Here is an 18,850-nt window from a genome sequence, read left to right as displayed (position 1 = left end):
AATTAAAAACTTGTTTATAATTTTCAACTCAATTTAAGGTAATTAAGGAAAAAAATTGAATCTTAAAAGCGGAAGCTATTGCATAAACATTCAAGTATATCGTAATACGGAATATGGGATGATCCAGTGAATTCCAATTGGCGACACTACGTCTACCAATGTACTCAAACAGACCGACTGACTGCACGGAAAAATAATATTAATCTCCAAAATGAAGTCGTGATCGCTTTGTCAAATGAGAGGAAAAAAAATCGTCACCAGTTTGTAAATCAAGTGTAACCGAAACTCTTAAGGGAAATGTGTAAAAAAGCCATAAAAAATCATTTGATAAATATGTCACACCTTCTTGTTTTGGTTTTCTCGGATATATAATGCTTTTCGGATGTCAACACCCTAAAATTATTTCATTTATGTTTCTGGATGCACAAGTAATGAAGCATATCGTTTATGCGTAAGCCATCGATTTTTTTCTTATTTTCTCAAGGCGGCTTATTTGAATTTTATCGCCAATACCACATCTAATTGATGGGCATTTAGACGAGATAATATGACGAGCGTTTACATGAGGTAATTTGTTGGTGAAGATTTAGAAAATTAATTATATGCAGGGTCGTAGCTAGTCGATAGTCATCTTAGGCTACCAATTGCTGCCAATATTTTGAAGGATAAAGAGGGGCGGGGAACGTCAGGAAGTTACTAGACACAAACACCTAAAAGAATATTATAAAATTATGTCATATTAACTAATCAATATTAGCAGCTACAAACAAATTAGTTGAAGGCGAATAGCTACGACAATTAGAAAAATTGGAAACTGTGGTGCTTACCAGTTCTGTTTGCAATACTTCACATTATAGAGTGTGTGATGAACAAACACTAACTACCAAACGTATTATGTTCGAACTTGCTATTAATTATAAAGAAAATTGCTATGTTGCCTTGTCCCTAGCTGAGATATCCAAATTGATTTAACAAAGTAAATAACTTGATGAATAAAGAAACTTTTTGTAACATGTGTCTTTAAATTACCTTACTTCTTCTTAACAAACATTATTTTCCGTTTAGGCAAACACGGAATTGTCAAAAAGAAATGCACCACATGTTTCGGAAATATATTATTAGTCAGTGTTCTCTTGTGTATGCATATGTTGGTATAATTAATGCGATCAAAATAAAAAATTGTAGTTTTGTTGAGGTTTATTATTAGTGACTAGACTATGGATACCACAGACTAACAGAGGCTGTATGTCTATGGAACGAGATTCTCACACTAGTTATTGATAATGACGTATATAGAAGAATAGCAGTAAACTAGAGCAGTAAACTAGAGAAGTAAAAGATTTCGAATCAATAAAAGAAGTAACAGATTGAGTATTAAACTTGACCTTTACCGTATTTAACCTGCTGCAGACAGCAAGCATGTGACCAGTATTATTATCGGGTCTGTTACTTAATCAGTTAGGGTGATCATTTCTGATCAATGCACACAGATCATGGGATCCTTTGTGCTACCATAAATCTATTACTTACATCGATCAAAATTTTAATCTGTTGATTTCAAATCTTGTACTTCAATTTTTTTAAATATAAATGCGTTTTACTATATAAAGGGCCATATTACTCAGAGCTTGTCATTATTTTTGTAGTCGTTATCGATAACAGATGAATAGCCTTATGTTAAAACTCAAATATGGTGGCTAATGATGTGACCTGTTTTTAAAGAAACATTATTAACCGAACGTTAATATAAAATTCAGTCAGCGTCGCCTGTTATTCATTTCTCCCTCCTACCAACGACAAAGTTTTCGTTCTATTCGAGTTCTTTTTTTCCTTGAAAAGTTTCTTTCGTCGGAAATTGCTGGAAGAAATTCCATTGTTTTTCTTCTCAATGGAGTTTCCCGCTATAACAACATCGATGAAACTTTAAGCACAGATGATGTACAAATATGGCTGTAGACGACAGCAGAGAACAAGTTAATAAATCTTGTATGTACTTCATCATGTTATATTAGTTAGATGGTGTGTGTTTGAACTGTGTATAAATTTTGTATGGACCCCGACGAGGGTATCTTCTATAAATACAGACGTGCCTAGTGAAATACTCCACATGTAACTAGAAATGCAATAATCTTTTGCTAAAAATAAATTGAGATTACAAGAAAATGCATAAGCTAATTTCGTGTTAAACATGGTTTCTATCAATGACACGTGAATATATATTGAAAAGATCACAGTCGAATAGCAACGTAAAGAATAATTTAACAAATGTTTTGTGTACAGTATACTTATTTCACTTAACCTTCGAGCTTCAAACATGAGGTAACCTAAGATCTTTTTAAATTGAACGTACATTATCTATCGAAGTTATATATCCACACTACACTCATCTCGGTTATATTACATTACATTAAGGGGAAAATATATTTTGTATTTATGTATCACATACGGTTGTCTGACTTAAAATAAAAAAGGAAGAATTCGGTTGTTCGTTTTGAGTTGTGCAAAATATTCTTAGGAAACAATGTCAAGTAACTGCATTTGGGATAATTTAGCAGCTCTTCATTACTATCTATAGATGGAGCTTAGATTTTTGATAAATGTATGAGACATGAGACAAATAACCAACATGATTTCTTAACATTTTAGAAAGGGTACTAGGTGTATCGTAATTTTGCCACTAAATCTAATGCTTCTTTTGTTGAAGGTGTAGCAAAATTCCCAACCTTTCAGAAACGGTTGATCATCGGTTAACAAGAGCATAGACAAAAGACACCCAATAACATACGGAAAATGTGTATTGGAAAATGAATGTTAAAACTAATGAAGTAAACGAATTTGTATATCCACTACAGTTGCCGTTCTAAGGTCTTTTACTTCACAAGTTTAAGCAAATGTTTTGCTATGAAAGAGAGGAGTGACCAGAGCTAATCGTTTATTTTGGTCATTATTGTCGATAGCAAATGGCTGTCCGTTAATTAAAAGATTTCCATCCATCAGTACTGTGTCCGGAATTGTGCCCGTAACTGTAATTTAACTACGTTTATTTTATTACAGTGTAATTTGAGCATTAATTTGGTAAAATCGTAGAAAGACGTATAAACAGTTTGTGTGGATCAGCTGAAGCGAGTTCATTTAAAAAAAAAATCAATTCAAAAGCCAAACCATTTTTTTTCTGCAAAAGATCGAACGAACACTCGCAATTTGAATTAAATCAACAATATTACGTAAGGTGATATATCTAAATGAAAAGGTTCTTGATCACAAATAAATTCAGAATTCAGGCATGCAATTCACTGCACAGCCCACAGCATTTTTTATGATTCAAATAAAAAAACAATTTCTCCATATGGATTATCCGCATTTTACCATTGTACCATTTATCTGCTTCGAGGCACAAAAATAGCAACAATAACAATTTATTTTGGTGCACACAAAAAAGGATATTGTAGTTACTAGATGATTGACTGAATGAATCGTACGGCAAAGAATGGTTTCGTCTTCATTAATCCGGAGAAAATCCGACATTCGTAAATCTTAAATGGGGTGGTCCAGAGTGTGTGAGAAATGCATGCAATGTAACTATTTTTTTACCGTAAATTGTGTTTGAATGATCGAACATTAAACGTTTGATATTGCAACAATATCGCAATTATGTGGCTCATTAATTTAAAAAATAAATGATGACACCCACATATCAAACTTTCACTTTGCCACATTCTATATTATACACATTAGTCGATCGATATAATTAATATTCTCAACGAAAAAGTCATTTTTCAAACGAGCTGAGACGTAACGACAGGGCTATAGGCTAATATTCATTGAGATTTGTCAAAAGAAAGAAAAAAGATTGGACGGAAAACATGTTAAAATATATGTTTGGCTTGTATACAATTATGTCTTAACAATTTATCCGACTCGTAGGGATATTTATTTTCATCAATATATTTACCAGAGGTTTCGAATCTTTTTTTAAAACTTACACTCTCGTGTCTATTTGCCAAGTAATCCATATGTACATTGTCAAATGGAAAATCTTTTCTTCTATCGCATCTATCATCTATGTAACATCACAAGGTCTAATTATAAAATTGGAAATAATCGCGCTCTTACACTTTCGGTTTTGTGATGAGATTTTGATATATTTTTTAGGTTTAAAACCACCGCAATGAGATTCAATTTACATCACATTCGGATGGAAGAGAGACTCCAGTGAAACATATGTTTCTTATATATAGTAGCTAGGATTGTCAAAACATAAAATCGAAAAGATTATCTAAACTTTAAACAAATACTTACTCAAGTGGTTTACACACTCTACTTTGTAAGAAAATTTATTAATGACATTGAAAGTCAAAAATTTATTCGTTCATGTGTAGCATTTGTAGCACTATTGGACTACACACATTTGATGTTATTTAAAGTTCTAATAAAACTAAAATTTAATTAATTCGAAAAACAAGCACACTTTCGCATAAGAAGTATAAACTAGAAGTCACAGCCTGCAGGAGCTTTTAGATAGATATCAATTTAGAACATTTTATCTTCTGTACAGATAAATACAGCAGAATATCAATCAACGAATCCAGCTCATGAAATTCCTTCTACAGTGAACGACATCTCAAATGTCTCACTGTCAAATTTTTCTGAGAATTTTATTGTGTCATTGCAAATTCACAATGACATTCTCTGAAAAAAATGACAGTGAGACATTTGAGATGTCGTTCACTGTAAATAAACGCAGAAAATCGCTTCTGGAAATGGACATTTTACTCTGACACAAGTACATCTCTAACTAACGCGTATAACCAATAATCTCTCTAGCAACCAAACTCTCAGCTCTCTGTGTCAAATTCACACCTTTTTCTTTTGTATTCTACAAACTATTCTATATTTTGACTGACCACGATGGAGTCTACATGTAAATTCCAAAGGCTACTTGATTCTTTCACCACCTCAATAAAAGTAGTTTGGTTACTAGAGAGGGTATTGGTCTAACCCTTTCGCGGGCATATCTAGCACAGTTACCGAATCTATTACTTATCGTATGTAAAAGGTAGAATAAGATCATCTACCAGCATCACGCGGTTGCGCTACTAGGTAAAAGTAATATATCTTGTCCTACCTTGACAATGTAACAAACCTACGCGTCCCTATATTATAACATACAGTTAAACCTCCCCTACAACAATTTTTAACGCAGTTAATTAGTTTGCCACGCTATCGAATTCAATCCGTTATTGACAACGTTTTGGCTACACCGACATGCTGCATTTATCATGCGCAATTTTCAATGAATATAAATAGGCTCATTTCTCGCTTGCATTGTTTCAATTGTTCGAAATTAAACCCCATCACTTATCATCGTAGCCACAGGCACACATTCATTCGGATATATATCCTGAACACGTACCGCGTGTATTGTGTGTCAGTTGATTATGGGAGATGGATTTAATTTCATTGAAATTGTATTTGTGGCATATCGTTGGGATTCAGTCTATTGTTGCCACCTTGTGGCATTGTTCAATCGTTTGTGTGAATGGTTGAAGGTTGAAGCTCAATATAATCTAAAGACGAGACGAACGAGACAATAATTAAATTAATTAATCTTAGTAATTAACAATAATAACATGTCGTGCATCTCGTCACTGTGTACAATGTTGTACTCACTTGACGAATTGAATTCATTCAATTTAAATATACAAAACGTGAATATCGTCTCATTGTTTTCCTTGAAAACAAACTTTTGAATGAAAATCCCTTTACACTGTTTTTAAAAAACATTTATTTTAAAGAAAAGTTACGCTTTCCAAAGAAATACAAAAGGAAAATGAAAGAATTTCCATCGACAGTATTTCTTTGGCAGTTTTTCCACTTTTCTTCGTCTTGTGTATGTGTGTGTACAGATCACATCGCAATATTGATGTAATTTATTTAAAATAATACGCACACGATGTTAAGTAACAAAATATGTTTTGAATTCAAATATTGTTCCAATGACCCCATTTATGTAAAGAAGTGGATGTTGACAATGTTACACGTTCTGTTATTAAAATGGTGCAGCTTAATCGAATTATTATAAATAAGTAGATCAATCTCAAGTTCGTCTCAAGTAATGCAAATTTCTTGTAGGTATGAGAAGACTATCAACCAGTTGCAAAATGGTCAATCGAATCGAGGAAAATTTATAAATGATTCATTTACCACCTACAAAACTTACTGGGTGGAAATCTATTCCTCCATGGCCATGGTTTGAATCAACTCAATGCTGTTCTAAGAAAATATAACAATGAATTTAAATTTCAGTTGCTAAGCATAGTTTCAGTATCAAATCTTTTGCTTTAATGAATTTACCTAAACGAGCGTATAATTTCCATACAATCAATTCTGTCTGACATTATAGGTTCTTTTCTATTGAATCTACGAAGTCCTCTTACACTATAATAACGTACAATACGAATTCAAACCGAACAAATTTTGAAGCAAGTGATGTTAAGATTATGAATAGAACAAAAAAAAATTCTTTCAGCTCCTAACGCTTCTAACTGTCTTCAAATCACCATATCAATATATGTGTCATAACTTAATGATGACCTTAGAATTTATTTCACTTTGATGACTTAAATGAATCGTGACAATATGAACTTCTATATGTTTATTGTTGATGTGTAGCCTATTGTCGAAAGTCATGCTATAAATCCATCAGTCATAAGTTGAGATTTGTTTGGTTTTCTAAGTTGTTTAACGAATACAGAATTATTGTGTTCCATTAGTCGAAAAAAAAGGTAATACTCATCCAAGTCCGAATGTGTTTCGAACAAAATGTTTTTAATTTCATCGATGATAAGTGGAAACGTATAGTTTCTTAAAACCGGATTAAAATGCAAAAATTTAATCTTCATGGGAAGAATGTTTGGACGGCTTTGCCTAGCATTTGCATTCGAAATTAGTAATTTTTGTGCATCCGAAAGGATTACAGTGCTTTACAAATAATTGAAGTTTTTCGACGAATATGAAGAATATTGATCGTAATGTAATGGGAACAGGATGTATGTTGAAATATTATGCTAATTCGACGTAGAGTATTTTTTAAATTAACTCAACAATATTCGAGGTAAAGTTTAAGATGTTTTGGCCATTGAGAAACCCTCTTAACTCAGATTTTCAGTAAAATAACTTCAATTTATATAAAGACGAACGGTTACATACTGGTTTGGAGACTTTTATTATGACAACAGTGTAGCATGACCCAAAGATGAGCGATGCAATCAAACAAGTCAAAATAAATCTTCAAAACATGGCAAAACATCCTGTCATTGACGTCTCCTTCGATTTGGATCATTAATTTCACATAAGAATTACCATTTTGCCTCGTAAAATCGAGTAGCTGGCCTTCATACTTCACTATTATCCGATCCCGGTATCGACAACAGTTCGATTCGAAATCTTGTACTTCATTAGTTTTACCACACATTCCACTGTAAGGTCACATTACGCAGAGCTTATAACATATTTTGTCGTTGCTGTTGACAACAGATGTAGTCGTCCGACCTTGCCATGCAATCTTAGTCCACTTTTTATCCTTTTGTTTTTATCATTTATCAAGATTAGTGTATGTATCCAGATTCTTTATGTTGTTTTCGTTGCTAGAAATTATAACATTATTGTGCTACCTATATCGCCAAATGCTAAATCAATGTTATCCGATTAATCAATATCAGTCGAATATTTGCTTGAATGTAAAAACAAAAAATTTTCGTACATCCGAATCAGCAAAATGAAACTAGGAAAATATCATTTTATAAATTAATTTTCCCAAAAAGAAGAATGTGTTTACAACCAAATAAATAACCGAGGAACATATGGAAATCGTAGGAAAGCCAGACATTCACCGATATAAACAATAATCATTTATCTTCGTGCAATCGTTAAATAGAAAAGAAAGAAAAAACTTTCTTTCCATTTTTCATTGTTTGAATGAGTGAAAACTGAAATTGGTTGCAAATAATTTTCCAATTCGTTTTACATATAGATATGTACAACACATAGATACGGTTTTTAAGGTAAACAAACAACAAAGTGCATTTACCTTACACAAATATTTAATATGAAATTAAATTAGACTTAATTGGATTGCTTATATAACTCAGTATGGGTCTGGCATTATATATTTTCCATGGTCTGTTTGTTTTGTTTTTGGCGATTTCTTTATTTTCTTAAAAGACTTTTAGATTGGAGTATCTTGGGTGATTATAGATTATATTGGGCTTTAAATGGTTTATTTAGAGTAAAATATGTTGTTTCCTGAATCCTGAAAAATCATTCGATTATTGAAAGATATGGTCTGCATTTTCGTACAGCGTTGGCGTACGCGATGGGTTATGGCTTTAAGGTATTACCATTTTTAATGGTTCGTTTTGTTTTCCAATGCGAATGCAATTTATTTTTATTAGATTTTAAGTTAGTTTAAAAATGATTGACGCTGCATTTTTAAACCTTATTTAATTCTTAAGTAAATTTACTTGTTCGTAGTAACTGCATTTGATTATTAGTAGTAGCAATCAGAAAACATACAGAAGTGGCGTAGTATTATTTTAAAAATCACCTATAGCCACGCCAACCGCCGTGAGTGATTTAATAAAAATATTCTTTGCATAAGAATGACTCGTCTATAATGTGCGTGTAATTCAGTCTATTACGCTTCACTACAAACCAATTCCATTCATCTCGAAAATTTCCTTTATTTTCCTTTTCGCTTTTTAAATATCCCTCTGTTTGCATTGTATTTCCATCAAACATATTCCGTAAAAGATCATTTTAATCCGATGTTTTTGCCCTAAAAAAAATTCTAACCAACCGCATTTTGTTACATTCCCAGTTAATACGCACAATAGAAATATGTTCACTGTTTCACAATCATATGTGTAAAGCGTTCGTTCCAAACGAACAACAATGCGAATTAGCACGATTTTTATCCTAGAGGGATGTGTGGTTTTAGTTGATAGTTCAGAAATTATTATGTTTGGGGGGATTATAAAATTCAATTGGAAATAAATTTTATAGAAAATTTTAAATCAAATTGTTTCGTTATCTGTTACATTCTGCTTTCGGTCTGATTATTATCCTCTTTTTTTGATATTGAAGAATTGGGTGAGAGGCAAAGAAATTGAGTATATCTTCTGCAAGTTAAATGATAAATTGAACAATGCACATTTCAAATTGTTATGACAAGTTCATATTTATAATACACACATTACTTTAGCGATTTGCCATAGTGGTATTTTTTACGGTTCTGGTAACTGTTACAACTATGAGTTTCATATCTTAATCTCATCTGCTTAGGAGTTTCAGGAGTCTTCTGGAAGACGTAACTTAGAAGATAGAATGCTCATGAGGATGACAGATGAATTGCATGGGAGAGAATGCGAGAGAATTCCATATAATAACCTGCCTCCTCCATAGCGCCCAGCTGCCATCCTCATGCGCATTCTATCTCGCCACAGGTGTACCAACTTATCATTTCTCTGGTTCTATTGACGCTATTGTTTTCATGCTCGACGACTTTTTGACTGCACTGTATTTATGAGTAAGTTTTAAGTCAAATATTTTCTAGCACCATAGGGGACGATAGGAAAGAACGTTTTAGAGACACCCTCGTCGCATTCTTTCTTTCAATTCTGCACATTTGAATTTCAATTGTACACATTCGATGATCCACACGTGATGTGAAGTTAATAACATATCGAGCGTGTATGAACTGATATAACGAAATGATTATCAAGAAGTCAAACAAGTTTCACCATATTAGAGTTTCTTAGGTAAACCAACGCACTAGTGACTATAAACGATCATAACGATCGTAACAAATTCTCATTGGATGTTCACTGTTCCGTTGAGGCATGTAAGCCTTTCCGAATGAATTCCAGTGCCTTACCTCCACTATTTATCTAAATATCATTACTAATAATAGAGTGTGGATATATCCATAAAAGTCGCTATTTTATTTACACCACTCGTGTCATTCATTAGCCATGCATAAGTCGTATTATAACCCACCGAAATACAGAGTGACTGCATGAAAATCAAATATTTGTTAAACTCTTTTCATTTATGAAATTCTATTTAGAAGCAATAAGTGTGCGCAAAATATTGTGTATGGTTAACTTAAAATAAATATTTATCAAATCAAGTGCAGTTGAAGAATTTATAGGAAGAGAAAAAAAAAGATAACCAAACATGTTAATAGCTGCATTTAATTACACTACAGTTTTTCATAGAGAGAAAATTGAATGAATGAATATCTTCATTCTTGAGAAAAAATGTATATTTTTGTGTTTGTTTATTGGGGTTTTTCTGGTGTACACCGAACTCTTAAATTTTTTTCCATAAACAGGAAATTGGCTTTCAGAGAAATTAATTTTTGTTTTTCGATTCTGAATGTTTCAAAATGACGTGTGATAATTTTCGATATTTCGTATTATAAGAAGTTACAATAAACAAACATTTTTACTGTTAAATTTTTAATGAATCGGCACTTAAATTTATGTACATAGAAATCTACTTTACTTTCTTCGTTTGAGCAACGATATATAGATAATCCAAAAAAATATTATTTCTACCAACCCTTCTAATTTCAAAGTACACAAACACTTTTAATACATAATGTATTTCACCGTACGCAATGTGTATATTTACGACAACTTAACCGCACACATAACGTATATTATATGAGACAGCGTCGATGGAAAATACAATCATTTTATATCTATAAGTAATACGAATAACGTTAAGCCCCTTGTATTATATTTTGTTATATTGCTACTGTTTCCTTCGACGATCCTTTATACATTATGTGTGTATTATAAGAAGAAGTACGTTTCATACCCACAAAATAAATAAGTCTAAAACCATTATTGTCAAAAAAAAAGCCATTGTCATCACCCTCATATTGAACCCATATATAACCAATTTCATTTCATCCCCTCATCGAATTTTAGCTATCTCAAAACCGCTGAAATAACAAACCACTAATTCTATATGTTCAGCACTGAAAAGGCAACCCCTGAATAAACATCGTGTAGCACATTATGTATATAGTTGAATACATATGTATAGTGGTAACGGAAAAACCACGCCCTTTTGTGGTATTATGCTATAAATGTTAGAACAGCATTTTCACATTTTCTAGAATTTTCATCATTTTCACATTGGCAATTGTACTGTGGCAGTCAGAATGTTTGTAAAATTTAGAATTCATTTCAATTCATACATTTCCAGTTTATTGTTTAAACATAATCAGCGACGGAGTCAGTTTATCTACAGAGTGGCTCAATTATTTTGGGAGTAGATGCCGAAGCCTAGGAATGTAACAAGGAGTCCTTAAAACGGTCCGCGTCACAAGGCGTTAATGGTTGTAATTTCGAAGTAAAATAAAGCAATTTCGTTTCTACTGACCGATACTACTAGAAATGGATGAGCTAACGTTTTACGAGCCATGCCATCTGTTTTAGACACCGACGACAAAAATGATATATAACGAAATATGTTCTAAATAATGACGTACAAGATTTCGCCTTTATCCTTGAAAATTTTTTTGATTAAAAGAACAGAAGTAATAGAATCAATATGTACACTGCTGCCGGAAGATTTAAATTAAGGGTGGCTATACTTTCTCTTAGAAAAATTGCGTGTAGGAAATTAAACATTGAAAAAGGGAATGAATTTTCCGAATATATTCAGTCCAGCAAATTTCAAACAAATCAACACTATCTCGCAAGCATACCCAGGCAATTTCTTGAGTCCGTACGAAGTGACGGTCACAGGTAAAAGTGCCTACAAACCGTCCACAACAGATATGTGCACAAGTGTTCATGCAAATCAAGAGAAGAATTCCAAAATTTAGCCCCAAAGCGTGAAAAAATTATTTCAAAGTAATATTGGAAAATACGTGTCCCCTATTCCAGAGAATTGTTCTTCAAACTTTTAGTGACATTTTTAGTTGCTGCATCGTTGGCTGAAAAGACATATCCATTGGAACATTTTGAGCGTCGCCGTCGTCGTCCGAATTCGTATATTTATTTACTTATGACATAAATATCGAATTCCAAAAAAAATCTTTTATGGTTTGATGAATTCATTTTCTTGATGACGGATCAAAGTTATACAATCTCAATGAGAACGCGCGCCGACCCATATAAACATTAGGTTTTGAGAAAATTTATTGGCAAAAGTGATTTTCTAGTAAATTGTATCTATCGGTAAACCATATAAATCTATTTCTTTGATCTTTTTCGAAAATCATAATAAAATATTATGTATTTGTATACATAAGTTAGGAGCATCGTTTCTCACATGTATACGAAACGTAACATTTCTATACAAAACGCTTGAAATCAACCGAAGACATTCAGAATTATGTTTTTGAAAATTTTGATTTTGTTTTGAATTTAGAATTGAAATTGTTTTGTTAAGTTGAGTTCATTTTAACTGATTTCTAATGCGGAAGATAATTGGAAATATCGCACCAACTATTGTGCACTTTGATCTATTTTTCTTTATGCGCCATGCATAAATCGACTGCAAAATTGATTTTTGTTAAAATCATTTTGTAAAAATTCTGCCTTGTGTTTTGCTTTGATATAATATGATGTACGCCAATATATTTTCTTGTTAGGAAAACGGATCTTACAAATCTTAATCCTTCACATGCGGCAACGTAGCTATAGTAGTTGCTATGGGATCTAATTTGATATAAGTATTTCCAATAGATCGATTTCAAATCTATTACTTCTTTGTCTTTACATGTGTTTTGCTTACAGATACAGCATACAGATTTAGATATCGACGATACTATTTCGTTTTAGCTGATCTACAGTTTTTTTGTGTTGAGAATTTAACAAAATTTTCAAAAATTACCTGCAAAAAAAACCGACTATGTTCCCAAAAATAAAATGCAGGTCCACATTGATTAATTCGTTTCAATAAGGGAGGGACGGATCGATTTTTTTCGCGATTTTTTGTCACATATCAGTAGAAACACGAAAAATAAGAAACTGGTACATCGGGCATTCTCAAAATATTGTCTCATTTAAAAGATTTTACAAAAAGAAAATCGATGAAAATAGCACTTCCCACTCAATTTCACACCCAAATCACATCCACTCTGAACTTAGTCAAATATGGCTTAACGAAGAAAATCGTCGTCAAAGTCGTTAATCTTAACATGAGTATCGTTTTTCAAACGTCAAATCACCAACACAAAAATTTAGTGTCGACTGTGAAAATTGTAATAATTTCGGTGATTTCGATGTGATTTAATTCAGATTTTGTGCGGAAATGTGCTTCTTGTGTTTTTTTAACAGTGCAATCAACGGTTGACTTAAAATATTCGTCAAAACCACCGAAATTACGAAAAATTTACATTGACCAATCATGTAAACAAACAACAATATTGTCGTTTGGTGTGATGCTGAAGTTCAAAAGAGATGACCCAGTAGAAATAAAATGTCGGCGGTAATCTTAAAAATTGCGTTTTAGCGGAAACGCTTTAGTTTAAATGTGTATACGTTTCCGGTAAAATAAATTAGTGCAAAAGCAATCACTTTTGAGGAACTTTACGATAACACCTTTAGTTAGGGGTAGGTCACATCCCTCATTTTCAGTAATAAAACATAGCTAACGCCGACCCGTACGAAACACCTACTCGTATCAAAAGCCTTTAATGTGAAACTCTTCATTTCTCTTACTTCATTTTCTTCTCTGCTGAAAAACTATTCTCCCTTTAAAATCACTTACATTATCCACTCTTTGCCTTGTTATCATATACAACTAAATTGCCGGAGGCAATATAGACAGCCCCGTCCGAAGACAAATTTCATAAATTCCTATTTAAACAGCTATATACCGCTATATTTAACTATATTTCACTATAAATAAACATTTCACAGATAAATATATGCTATTATATAGCTCTATATGCCTGTATATAGCTCAATATAGCTGTATATAGGTATATATAGATGTCCGTATATGGAATCCCTGAAACCCCACACACATAACAAATTATTTCCATGTTAACAGAAACTCTCTAAGTATCATTTTTCCCAAGAATACCTTTCAAACAAAAAAAAATTCATGAAATTCGGTCAAAATTTACTCGAGATATTGTCAAAATACACCACGTTCACTGTACTTCCGAGTAGCCAGATAAGAGCTCACTCCAAGAGACCTAGCTCACGCTCCGGAGAACATAATTTCATAAACTTTTTTTTCCCTGATTGGTACGGTCAATACCTATCTAATAAAGCTAAAACAGACGAAATATGTTCAAATGTGGCCGACCTACAAGCAAAAACTGCTTGCCGCCCTGTGCCTGTTCCACACCAAGGGGTCTAACTCACGAGTCGGTCATCCGATTTCCATAAACTTTTTTTTTGTCGATCGGTATTGTAAATACCTTTTATTTGACGTATCACTTACAAGTTTAACGTTTAAATGTCCGGAGATATCTTCGAAAAACCGTAAAGCACTTATTGGGCCACAGCTCGGGAGGGGTCGATCCAAAATCACTCATCTTCGAACTTAGCCTGTCTTTTGACATTACCAAACGGGAAAAAAAAGAATTTTCAAAATCGGATGCGTTTTACTCAAGTTATCGTGCAGACAGACAGACGGACAGACGGACATTTTTTTTTCGCGGATTTGGCATCTCTAGACAACCACAATAGGTTTCCCCTTACTCAGGGAGTCCAATTCGACGTGTTACAAACGTATGCGTAAACCTATAAGACCCCAGTACTTCGTACGGGTCTAAAAATGGTAGGTCAGGCATTGAAACGAAATAGTTAGTCGTGTCTGCATTTGTACCATGTTAATACTACCTCTCTTAAATACAAATTCAGAATGTGAATTTGTTGACAATATAGCTTGTTAGTATTTTTAAGAAACTAACCTGCATCCAACATTATGTTTCTGGCGACGGTGGGAGAAAATGTGTGGTGGCACTTTCCACAAAAGTAAATTTTGAAATATTTCCAAATCTTCTGATACATTGGATTTATTTGCACACTTGTCGGCACACACCTCAACAGTCAATTGTTAGGAAATTTACTCTCTATAATTGAAAGCACTTTGCTTGGGGATGATGTTTCCTGAATTTCTTGTTCAAAGCTGAATTTATTTCCTCCTTTCTCTGCACTTTTTTAATCTTAGTATGACCAGTTCGTATTTGATTTTCTCTCTCGATCATAAATTGGAACGCGCAGAATATTTCCCAACACTAACTTTTAACCTTTCACCAACGGCAAATGGCGCCAACTGCTATTGTTACTATATAATCTACTTCTTTCGATCGATGTATTTTCGACAGATTGAAACCAAATCTTTTACTTCAATAGTTTTGCCATCGATTTTTGATAAATAAAATCTTATCAACTAGAAATCACGGTCGATAACATATTATATAGCCTTTCTGCGACAGGGTAAATTCAAGGTTATCTATAAGCGGAGGTATAGATAACCTATCCCAAAACAGATGGCCCAGGTTTTTAAGCAATTTTGTGTTTTTAAAGAAAGGAAGACATGGCGTTTGTATTGAACTTCCGTGCCACAGCTCATCTGATTCGGTTGTATATGGCATTACCTCCGCCCTTGGTTAAATTATACTCAATGCAAAATAAAACCGAACCACTTTTTTTTCCTTATTTTTTCATAATTCCCTTGACTGTAAGTCATGGGTTTTACAAAAACAAATACACCGTACATAACACGTTCACTATGATTAAAAATGTATTGAAATGTGATGAAAAAACGTTAAATGTTAAAATTTTGTGCCCTTTGTTAACACGATAACTGGAGCAAAGTTCAACCGATTTTCAAAAACTTTTTTTATTTGACGAAGTATTGAACTCCTCAGGTCAAGTTCGAAAATGGGCGGTATTGGTTCAACCATCTGGAAGTAGCTCTCAGAAAAAGCCTTTCTGCTCTTTGTTAACCCCAGTTACAGTGTTCTGAACCGATTTAAAAATGTTTGATAAAGCACAGAATTCCTGAGGTTAGGTTTCGAGATACATTATATTGGTCTAACGATGCTGTTGGGTAATTTTTTTTTAAATGTTGCAGCCTCTCGGGGATATGGGATGTTGGGGGGTCTATGGAAAGAGGACGTCGAGCTGATCATTTTCCTAGAAGAAATTTTTTCTCTAACTTGCGATGTGAGGGCGGTAGAGCTGCTTGAAGGCTCGAGGTCGAATTTTTTCAAAAAGCTATATCTCCAGATATATAGAACCGATCTATCTGGTCTTGGTGCAGGTTTGTAGGTAATTGATGGACGATTAAAACACAACACCAACCGACCCGGCCATGTCGGCTGTGGTGCCCATAATGGACATTTGAAGTACAAAAGTGTCTGTATCTCAAAACACCTCATGTTTTTTTCGCGTTTTTTTCGCGTTTTTTTCGCGTTTTTTTCGCGTTTTTTTCACTTAAAATGTAGCTTAGAACCTTCCCTACAAAGCCTCAAAATATTACCAAGGCGCCGCACCTACAGCCCACAAAAACAGTTGCAGACCATTTTTCGAAGTCACCTTTGTATGACAAATATTCGATTAAATGTTATGAAAACTGCCCTGCACACATTCCTCTTCGATTTTAAATGACAAATATGCAGCTATAGTATCACTGGAGACCAAAACCAACAAATACTAACCGACTTTCGTAGAAATATGTCGATTTTTTCAACATTTTGTCACCATCGGGAACACGTTTGATTCTGTGGAAAAAATGAATGAGTGTGAAGTTTGCGGCCAGAGCGAACGAGTTTAATTTTTATTGAAGGCATTCATCATTTTATAGACAATAACGGTCTAATATGAGCATAAAACCAGGCCAGTAACAGAAAATGAAGTTGTGGATCAAAAATTAGTATTGTTTTATAACGTCTCAAGAATTTACAAAGATTTTCAGTAAAACAAAACAGAATTAAATTATTAATGAGAGATTTAGACCGTTCTAGTAGTTCTTCTTAATCAACCAATAAATCATTACCAATACAACATCTATTAAGAAGTTCAGGTTCAGACAGTCAAGGGATCTGACCCACCCAACAGGTTGGACCTAGTATATAAAATAAAGCAAAAGATGATGCATCATCTGAATTGGGGATAGCTTTTCTTTAAGTTTTACGTCGAAATTTAGTTACAATTTAAACTTGTGAAGAGTTGGCACAGAACGGCGGCAAAAATAAGTGATGAACTCGGGATAAAGTGGTCATTTTCAGCAATATTGTATTATTAACTATAACAACTTGTTAGATGTATTACAAGTGGGGTACTTGAATTGAAGAATATATGCAGGACGCCTACCCTTCAATAGTTTACAATTTTTATTTTCTGTTTGTGGTCCTATATTTGCGGTACATGCATACTACCTATTCAAACAATTTTTTTTTACATTTCTCACTTTTGTTCGACAAATTGTCAACAGTAAACTACCGACTTAAATTCAAATCCCACTAAAGTCTCACAAATTATGTGTTAATACATGCACGCGATAAAAGCCAAACGACCTGATGACATTCTAATCTGTACGACTTAGTGAAGTATTTTCTGTACGAGAAACGATACCACCAAAATAACTACACCATGTGCATATTTTCGATGAATTTAATCTTTTTGAGGTTTTCAATTTTTCTTTTTGATTGAATTCTTTTTTTTTACATCTCCGACAATTTATTAAACATAATTTTCTTCCATCCACATGAAATATTAATGGATACGTTAGTCACACACGGCACGGGTCCAGAACGATCACGAGACATTAGGATAAAAAAAGTTACAGTAGCAATTAAGTTCATATTCCAGAAATATGTTCAACAATAACAACAAAATTTAGAAGAAATGCAGCGAATTGCTATAAATCACAATTGATATAAATCCTATCCAAACAAGCTATTAAATTGCTCTCTTCAGTATAACAACACTCTATTACATTGTATAAACATGGATATCATAATTTAGCGATTTATGCTGCGCTCCCTAATTTTATTATTAGAAAATTAAGATGAAACTTCTCAAAAGGCAATGGATATGAAGAGTTATTATTTAATGGAGTTTCATTTGATGATCACGTACTATAATGATGAAAAAAAATATTTTCCAACCGCATTCATAAAGGTTTATTCCGACGGTAAATCCTGAAATTTAAATGATGTTTCACATTTTGCTGGAACGTAGACTAATCCGTATGGAAATTTAGTGCTTCTTCATCTGTTACAAAAAAGAGTCTAAAAATTCACTATTTATTCCTTGGAATGACATCGACTCCGCTCCTGTCCGTTAAGGTTTTCTTTTTTAAAACTCAAATATAAACGAAAATTACGAAAATTACTACTTGTTTAAGAAGAACGTTACGTTACCAAGAATATTGTAATGGATATTGGATATTGGTATAGCACTGATGATGACGCGCAGGAGTTAAAAGTTAACAATTTTAGTTCATGAAGACCACAACATAATTCGTAGTTTTTACGCTAATTAAATTCAATGTTTGAGATTTTTCTTTTTAACCTGATTTCCATCAGTGCAGTGATAGCAATTTTTCCGATAAAATCGCAACTCCTTGGACTACGAATCGATTTTACGCTCTTGTGTGTGATAGGCTAGCGAAACAAGTGAAGATCGACAACCCCTTCTGAGCTAGATCACGAGGTCGAAACAGCTCCATTCGTAGTTCTAAATGTTTCATTTTAGACTTCACCATGTTTCCTGGCAAAATAATTTGCGAATTGAAACATTCACTCAAGGATTTATGAGAATTATACTATGCTATACTACGACTTGTGCAGCTTTAACAT

General features: G+C 33.2%; 1 long non-coding RNA gene across 1 annotated transcript; it reads right to left on the bottom strand.

Annotated features, from left to right (window-relative positions):
* Positions 1–2,557: 2,557 nt before the first annotated feature.
* LOC119073403 lies at positions 2,558–17,123 on the bottom strand. The gene is made up of 3 exons (XR_005087038.1): positions 16,951–17,123; positions 5,741–5,743; positions 2,558–2,569 (listed from the first exon to the last, which is right to left on the bottom strand). It is a non-coding gene; the product is annotated as an uncharacterized LOC119073403 (long non-coding RNA).
* Between the last annotated feature and the right edge of the window lie 1,727 nt (positions 17,124–18,850).

The sequence above is a fragment of the Bradysia coprophila genome, unplaced genomic scaffold, assembly GCF_014529535.1.
Source record: "Bradysia coprophila strain Holo2 unplaced genomic scaffold, BU_Bcop_v1 contig_138, whole genome shotgun sequence".
Taxonomy (NCBI): Eukaryota; Metazoa; Arthropoda; class Insecta; order Diptera; family Sciaridae; genus Bradysia; species Bradysia coprophila.
This window is presented reverse-complemented; position numbering and strand designations above follow the sequence as displayed.